This window comes from Sceloporus undulatus, chromosome 1 (assembly GCF_019175285.1).
Source record: "Sceloporus undulatus isolate JIND9_A2432 ecotype Alabama chromosome 1, SceUnd_v1.1, whole genome shotgun sequence".
Taxonomy (NCBI): Eukaryota; Metazoa; Chordata; class Lepidosauria; order Squamata; family Phrynosomatidae; genus Sceloporus; species Sceloporus undulatus.
In genome coordinates, this window is record NC_056522.1 from 302,547,647 (window position 1) to 302,556,712 (window position 9,066).

The 9,066-nt window shown below is 38.0% G+C and overlaps 1 protein-coding gene across 5 annotated transcripts in view; it reads right to left on the minus strand.

The window, feature by feature from the left end:
- The window catches only part of LRRC4C (leucine rich repeat containing 4C), a 1,065,799-nt gene extending 1,059,834 nt beyond the window's left edge, over positions 1–5,965 (minus strand). For all 5 annotated transcript variants that reach the window (XM_042446440.1, XM_042446441.1, XM_042446445.1 and 2 more), the window contains exon 1: positions 5,375–5,965. The gene's annotated coding sequence lies outside the window, so the exon portion shown is untranslated. The remainder of the gene's footprint in view (positions 1–5,374) is intronic.
- Between the last annotated feature and the right edge of the window lie 3,101 nt (positions 5,966–9,066).

The following is a 9,066-nucleotide window of genomic DNA, read 5'->3' on the forward strand; positions in this document are numbered from 1 at the left end:
AATAATAGGATTTATTTATATGCTGCCCAATCACTGGGAATCCAGGCGGCTTACAACAGAGGGGATAATAGATGGTTCCCTGCCCTCAAGCTTACAATCTAAAAAAACACGACACAAAAGGAGAAGGGAATGGTGAGGGGGAGGGGATCAGGTCCAGCATTCTTCTCTCCCTCTGAGGCCTGGTCCAAGGCAGCTGGATGGAGATAGATAGATAGATAGATAGATAGATAGATAGATAGATAGAATACAACTCAAAGACATAGCTGTATTATTCTGGAAAATCAGAATACAAAGGGCTCTTTTAACACCTCTGAGACTAACTGAAAGAAACTGGTAGCTTTCATAGCCTTGAGCTTACGTCTCCAGATGCATGTTACATGCATGATGATACATGCATCTGAGGAAGCAGACTGAAGTTTATATAAGCTCATGCTACCAGTTTCTTTCTTGCAGTTAGTCTCAGAGGTACTACAAGAACTCTTTGCATATCTACATTGTTTAGTTTGTTCTTCATCTTAAAATATTGTAAACTGATGTCAGTGGACATTTTTCCATTATGATCATTTTATATATATATATATATATATATATATATATATATGTCAAATATAATTATTTTAAAAAAATAGTAAAATAATCCGGGGAGACATTCACTGATGGGAAATTGATTTTTAAAAAAAAAACATTGGGGAAGAAGGCAGTCAGAGCTCTTCCAAGTGTGGACAGCAAGAAGAAATAGGAAGGAGAGGGGCAGGGAACTAGCTTGGTACAGTGGATCTGTCCATAATAATAAGTACCTTATATAACTGTTATTCTAACTGCTGTGTCACATTCTGTATTAATGTGCCCTTGAAAAGTGTTAGGAAACACTGCTAGAATAAAATATTGTGGTCAGAAATTATCTGCTTTGTGTTTTAAAGATATCAGATCTCTTGAACCATATACACTCACTGCCTTCCAGATTTGTTCTGAATCAAGATACTGCTTTTGACCTAATAGGTTTAAACAAATTGGAGGTAGGGTAAGTGAAATATTGTTTCTTTCCGAGTGTGTAGCTAAACCTGTATTTTTCAGGCCCACTGAAAGGGACATAATTGGTGGATAATTAGACAAGGCCTTTACCATCCTAACTTGAGACCCACCCAACCCCCAGGTGGGCCAAGTTGGCTCTATGCTTGCTGAATTTTATATAGGCAGTAAAATCTGCAGTATTTTTTCAGGCTTTGGGTGCAGTTTAGTATTTTCCTTCTGTCCCCTCTCCTCCTCCCTTCTCTCTCCTATATAATCCTCCTCCAAAAGTAATTACTTAAAGCACACACATTTTTTAAAATTCATCTTACTGGATTAGACAGAGACCCACCTAATGTAGTATTTTTTGCAAGGATTCCAGAAACCAGAACATGCCAGAAAATCAGCTGTGGCCCACTGGTAGTCCATGGTCAACATTCTTCCCTTCCCAACATACAAAATCCATGCACCTAACAATTTAGATCTTTTTTTTACTTTTGCACTTGACAGTTTTACTTAGACGGAGTAATAAAACAGCTGTGGAGCAGAACAGATGTAGACTTTCTGGTGTGAAAGTTCCAGTGACATGCTCTCATCATGTTTTGCTTTGGGGTAGGAGGCAAACACTAAAGATAGTTAGAGAAGAAAAATGGCAGTAGATGCCTTGAACAAACTACTTTTAAGTAAGTCTGGCCTCAAGAGAGGGTGGAAGATAGGAATACAAATATGTATTGGCTTCAGAAGACAAATTGAGCATTTCAGAAGTATGTTCTTTGTGTTAATTTTAGCCTCTTTCTTGCATCTAGACAGATGAGTAAAAAAAGGTATTATAAGTTGAAACAGCTTGAAGTGGCTTTAACTAACATGATACCTAGAATGACCTGATGGTGTCCTGACAAGATAGACATTTCATGGAATGAGAAGATTACATGCAGTTCCCCTGATAAGCTTTATTCTGGACATCTGCTGAAGGAAAGAAATATGTAGTCATTGGCTGTTATTGAAGGAACAGAGGTTTCTGAGAAGAATGTCCACTTTTCTCATGTTCACAATAGTGACAATAATCTAGTGTAAATGAATAAATAAATTCCAAAATAAATAACTAATCACACAAGCATTTTCCCTGTGGGCCTTTGATTATCCTGATGTCCTTTCTTTAGAGACACGACAACACAGCCTGCACAACCTGTTTCTCTGCAAGGAAGGTTTTCTTAATCAAAAAGCATGTACACAGTTTTCTTCTTCAGAATTATCCATAATCAATAGAACATAGATAATAAACCAAGTCAAAGGACTACTGCTATCTTAGTTACCGGTTTTGGGGTGATTTGAATGCCAGTATTTTAATCATGTTTGATATTCCATATTAACAAAATGACTCAGCAAGCTGAATGTATAAATGATATTTAAACCATATAACATTTAATGTGGGTAATATTTTATTTTTTCCCTAAAATTTATTCCACGATGGTCTTGCCAGTCTTCCCAGCATATTTTGGAGGAGAGGAAGAAGTCATATGGAAAATGCTTTGGATTCTGAGATGTGGAATGAAAGTCGTAGAGCTTGGAAGTCTGAATGATTTCTCCAGAGAGAGACACAATTGACCAATTACACCTTCCCAAAAGAGGACAAAAGTGTGAACTTATTTATGCTAACTACATTCTTTAAATTAAGAGTCTATTTCTTTTATTTTGTGTACACTGTTGCCAAGAAACACTCATTGCTGTATCACTTTACTTTCATTTCTGTCAGCTTTCCCCATGGCAACACATGGATAGGAAGAGGAATATGAATAAGGTGAGTTTTTATATCATTCTTGGAGCAGTGTACCTGTAGTGGAATGAACTATAGTCCTTCTGGAATGGGAAATGCATACACAGACCCAAAATGAAAAGTGAAGACTTAATGAGTCAATGAGGCATACCCCCTTTCCCCCCTGATTCTCTTAAAAACAAAAACAAACAAAAAAAGACAAACTTTCAAAATGCTGTTGGGAACTTTCATGGTCAACTAGTTCACCATGAAAAGTGATGATTACACTTTCTTATCAGCTTTCTTTACAGCTTTGCTAAAGTTCTGTGATATAATCTACTTCTGCTCTGTGGATATTAAAAAATAATAAAGGATGGAGCACCAATCAGGTCAGCTAGATGTTCAGCACTGAATTCCAACAGACACATACTTTTATTTATGCCCAATAAAGCACAAGCTTCCATGCTATCCATCTGTAATTTACATCTCAAAGCTCTCCAAGTATGATTCCTAGAGAACTTAATGACTTGAAATCAAGAATGTCTATGGATGACTAATGAAACTGAAGTAAGGCAGTGTGTCAAAATAAGAAGTCTTATTATTTGTACACTACATGTGAACTACTAACTGGTAGAGTAGATCCAACTTCACATTTAACCAGTACCAAACTTCCATCAGAGGGTACAAAAACGTGTGGCATCCATGAGATAATTATTGAAGCACTTTAGAGGTTGGAGCTACCATTTGCTTCAGCTACAAGTGGCAGTTTAATCAACCAATTGACTTAAGAATTCACTGATTCCTTCATTTTAGGGAACATATATTTTCAAACACATATGAAGGCCCTGTTGAGTGGAGGTGAACCTTTCCTCAATAGACAAAACCAGATTGCCTGTCTTCCCTTCTGTCCCTCTCCCACACACCTTTGAACTTGATAGGCTAAATAAGAATCCTTTTTTGCTACCTCCCCTTCACCTTAAATCTTCCAGTTTTCAGCAAAACTGGATTTTAAAGGTTCAGGCAAAGCATTTAAAATCCTTATGTCAACATCATCCCCAATTTAATACCAAGATGGGTGCATTTGCAATCTTGTATGCAGGTTCTAGTATTTTAAAGTACAAACAAAACAAATATAAAAGTAAATGTCATCTTAATCAGAGACTGATTGCAATGTCCTGTTTCAAAGCAGCAACATGAACTACAGACTAGCACTGCACTTTCAAAAGGGAAAAAGCATCTATTTTTCTTTCCTTTAAATACTTTTTCCAATTGAAGGTATTCTGCATAAAAACAATTACAAATCTTCAAGGAGAAAGTGACAGACAAGCCAACAGAAGCATCACAAGATTTTAGTTCTGCAGTAACAGAGCCTTTTCATTAAGTTTTCTGTTAGTAGTTAGGAAATAAAACCATATTTAGCAGATTAAATGAAAAGATAGTCAAATAGTTTGTTCTTTATGGATAGGTCAAGTATCCAACTTCATCATTATAAATCCCCCAATAAAATATATACAAGATGACCACTGTTACTGTAACCTCTGCCTATTCTTAACTACATACATTATAAATCCAATGTACAATAGTCAGATGTCTCTAGCTGCACCCAGTCATCCACATGTATGCATCAAAAGGGAGCAAGGTAAACCCAGACATTCTACTTGGGAGACTTTTCCTGTATAGATATAGGAAAATCAAACAGAGGCCAGTGTGGGAATCGAAATAGAGTCTTTCACATCAGTACACTGCAATCATATTTCACTTCTGAAAGAATTACAAAAATTAAGATAACCTCAACTTCTTCAGGGACAACACTTGTAAATTAACATTAAAGTTCAGTCTTCAGACTCAGGAAAAGAGTCTATAAATGAGATAAAACCAGATGAGGTGATTGTTAAAAGTCTTGCCTTAGGTCTACCTATATATGCCTCACCTTTTTCACAATAACTGAGAGAGGGTCTATGGAAGTCTGTTACATTTAGCATCCTGGTCAGATAGAAGAAGGATAGGATACAAGAAGGTAATCTGAAATAAATCAAGGTAATCCTGTCTTGAGAGGCAAGCTTCCACAGATGGCAACATAAGACATCAAAGATAAACTTTACCTAAGAAGCAGCAATCCAGACAAAACTATATTTTACCTTCAATCCAGCTAGCTAAATAGTAGTAGAAAAAGCACTCTTAAAGCTCATATTCATAATTTCATCTGAACAGGCATAAATGCATGGGCGTCAATATCAGCTAAGTGAATAGAAAGACTCCAATCCAAGTTACTGCTATGGTATGGGAAAGCTATACAATGCTGACAGCATTAGGTTTTTTTCTACAGATGCAACAGAAAAGGTCTCAAATGTGTCTTTAAAATACAGTGTTAAAATATCACATATTAGTCAGGAACATACAGAATTCTTTGAGAGTTTCCCCCCATATAAAACAATAGGGTTACCAGGGAGTTTTGAAAAGCAAGCAATTGATCCACCAAGCATCTCTAATGTGGCATCAGGTTCTAGTCTCTTTTCATCTTTTTAACTGTGGGAGGGGACATCAACATACACACACATACACACAAACATTAAAAAGAAGAAAGAAGGAAGTGACAAGAGCACCTGGACTTACCTTTATTGCTGATAGTCCCCTTTAAAAGTTCTCCAAGCAAAATTAAAATTCCTCCAGCTTTACCTGGATTCTTTTAAGTCACATAAGAGCTCAATAATTAGTTTCTTTTCAAATGGTCAATTTACTGATCATCCAACCACAGAAAAATAGGTGTCCAAGAGACTTTGTCAAAAGTAAGTCCAGAATTTAGACAGCAAAAGTGGGGAGAAGGTGAGGAAGCCAAGGATAGAAATTCCCTCTTTGCCCAATACACCTAGCTTCTTGATCACCAAAAAACTGTAGAGGAAAACTGTCAGTGGTTGCCTCCAGTAGCTGCTGTGTATGCTGCAGATGGTATGTCTCACTGTTACCTTCTCAGATGGGTAGAGGATGCAAAGAATAGCAAAGGCAGTTTCCCCCCACCCACCCCCCAAAATAATACCCAGGTGGAATGACAGCCACTCACTCACACGGTCTAATTAATCAAGAAAGGGACGAGTTAGTCACTAGAGGCATCTCCTTCCAGGGTGCACAGGATTATGGCAAGGTTATTAATCTTCCTTTGCTGCATCCCCTCCACCCCCTACATTCAGCAGCCTGCATTGAGATGATTGCCAGCTCTGTCTCTGTCCCTGTTCTACTGCATTTTGCTCAGCCCTCCCTTGCTGTGAGTGAAACACAGCGGAGGGAGGAATACTAATAAGGTGGTTAGCTACAGTTTCTTCAAGGCATTCTACATATGTACTCTTTCTCAATCTCTCTCTCTCTGTCTTTACAGATGTGTGTGGGTATGATGTGCAGACAAGTGTGCAAGAAAGGCAGCATGCTTGTTCTTACATATTTTCCTATGGAGGCACACATTGTGGATTCATTTGTATTTGCTACATGAAGACAGCTTCAACCATTTGCCAGAGAAGGAATTTATTTTGGGTTACGTCTTTAAAGGAGGATCAGAGCCAGGAATCTTATTTTATTGATGATATAAGGAAAAGGAGTGTTCAGTTCTCTGGAAACCTAAGGCCATGTCCTGGCAGTTAAGAGAGAGAGAAATGTGTGTGCATGTGTGGTTTGTGTGTGTTTGTGAGAGAGAGATGGAAGTTAGTAAATAACTCTGAAAACCCACAGAACAATGAAGAGAGTGTTGTAACATTGTCAGAAATGTCAGTTAAATGCAGTGCTTGAAACCATAAAAAAGACACAAGAATGAGTGCTTATTTGTTTAAGGAAAATAACATCTATTTCCTTCAGGAAATAAACCAATAAGTCACCTGTGTTTTGAAGGGTTGGGAGTGGTAAAAAAAGAGAATCACAATTGCACTAAGACAAACAATCTTAAGAGCCCACACTCCCCCCACCCCAACACAGTCCATTCTTTTCATTTTGGGCCATTACCCCTGTGGGATATTCATCTTACATCTTTTCCCTTCCCTTGCCCTACACTATGAAATAAAACCAGGAATGTGAATTAGGTTTGGAGTTCTCAGTTCAGTGCATTACCTTTAACAAGATGCCTTGGAACCAAGAAAGGAATATGAAAGGTTGGCTAAACAGTGGCTGTCTCCATCAGTGCATTAATCTTTGATCATCCATATACAAATTCATCTGTAGAACTGCACTCAATGGAATTGGTTGTCTTGGACTATAGAAGCTGCTGTTACAGTTTTGTACCAGTGTTCAAGCAGGTAAGTTCTTCTTGGCTGCAGTCCCAGATTTATCCAGCAGATGCTGCTATATATGACTCAGTAAGAAGCCACAGGAAGAGAAATCTACTCCAAGTAAGAAAGCACACAATTCACAAGGGCTGGTTTAACAGAGATTAGAGAGGCTGATTCAGCACACCAAGAATATGCTATTATATCCAGTCGAAATCCATAGTTTCCATCTATCACTGATTGCATGTAATTAAACTAACCTAAGTAGCATGCAAAAAAGACAAATGTCAGGTAACAGAATAAATTTTGAATAAAAAAGATATTATGAAATACTCTCTTGGTACCATGTCACTCCAGACAACAGAATTTGATTTTTTACATGTGCAAGATTTTCCAAAATGAAATATTTTGAATGATAATTTCCCACCCCCTTTTGCTTGCTAATACTGGATCAAAGATGCTTAAGAATTAAATTGTTTTGTAATCTATTCCACATACATAATTCTTCTTGGTTTTGTTGGTTATTGTAATATTTGGTCTGTCATGGGAGCAAAACACAGGGAAGAAAATTCACACCAGGATGATTGGCAGAGCTATTGAGGGAGGGTGGCGCTTTGATACCCTCCATCATGAGACCAGCATTTTCAAATGGAAGCATGGTCTAACAGACCAAGCTGAGGCACGTGATGGGGGGGGCGGAGTCAGTATATAAGGATGGTATGACCCCCCCCCCCATCCTGCCTCTTTTCGATGATGCAGCCCACCCTTCTGCCCTAAATGCAGTATGAACTTTGTTGGTCGCTTCAGGGCCAGGTAGGAGAGTATAAGAGGACATTAGTGCTTCCAGGACAGATCAAACTCTTGTTTTTTACCATATAAGTGTGTGAAGAGATCTCCTAGCATCTTTGAGAGTCTCGGAGGTGCTACAGGATCTCTCCATGTACTGATTCTACAGACTAATACGACTATATCTTTGAATTCTACGTGTGTGTGTGTGTGTGTGTGTGTATGAGAGTTAAAATACAGTACTTACCTTGACCTGTGGATAAGTAGACTCAGGTTTTTGGGGTCAATTTTTTTAACCTAAATTTCTAAATTCATACATGAGTATATACAGTAAATTGATTTGAGTTACATCACCGTATAATAAGCAAATCATATTAATCATAGTTTATTAGATTCATTTATTGATGTATTCTGAGTTAGGTATATGCTAGTATATTGTTCTCCCACTATTCCTTATAAAATGCCTTCCCAAAAAGGGAGTGGTAAATCAAAAGGAAAAGTGCCTGCTAAAAGGGTGGTGCAAGAAAAACCATCTATTATTCATTCTGATATGTCTGATAATGAAAGTGAGATGATCCCAAGGGCAGCTATATTATCCAAATTAGACCACCTTGAGAAAGTTAATGCAGATAGACTAAAGTCTAAACCACATGAAGCTAAAAGGATAGCTATTGAATCAGATAACTCTATTGTTTTATCCCATTTAGAGGCTCTGGATAGAAGTTATCAGGACCAAAGTCGAGAACTGCCAGTTGAAGAGGTGGTTCCTCAGGCAATGGCAGAGTCAGCTCCTTCAGCATCCTCTGACCAGGCAGTTGCATCTACTTCAGGTATTCCTCTTGTCTATCCGGTGCCACAAAAAAAAAAAAAAATATGGTGTAGATTGGTCACAAATGTGGCCTTGGGGGGTTAGGAATACATCTGTCTATCTTACTTACGAGATCGCCTTCTCCCATATAATCCACCCCACACACTTAGGTCCTACTACAGCCAGCAAGAACTAGGCTGGCTGTAGTTACTCAGAGGACCTTCTCTTCTGCCACTCCCAAATTATAAAACAGCTTGCCAGAGGAGCTCCGACATATGACCATTCTTGAATGCTTTAAAAAGTGATCAAGACCTATCTCTTCTGGCAGGCCTTCCCAGATTAACATCCTAGTAATTTTACTATTACTTCAAACATCCACTACTGTCTAGAGCTGCCTCTGCCTTGTTTTAACAATTGTTTAATGTTTAATTGCATTTTATTGTGGATGGGTGGGTTTGGGAGGGTTG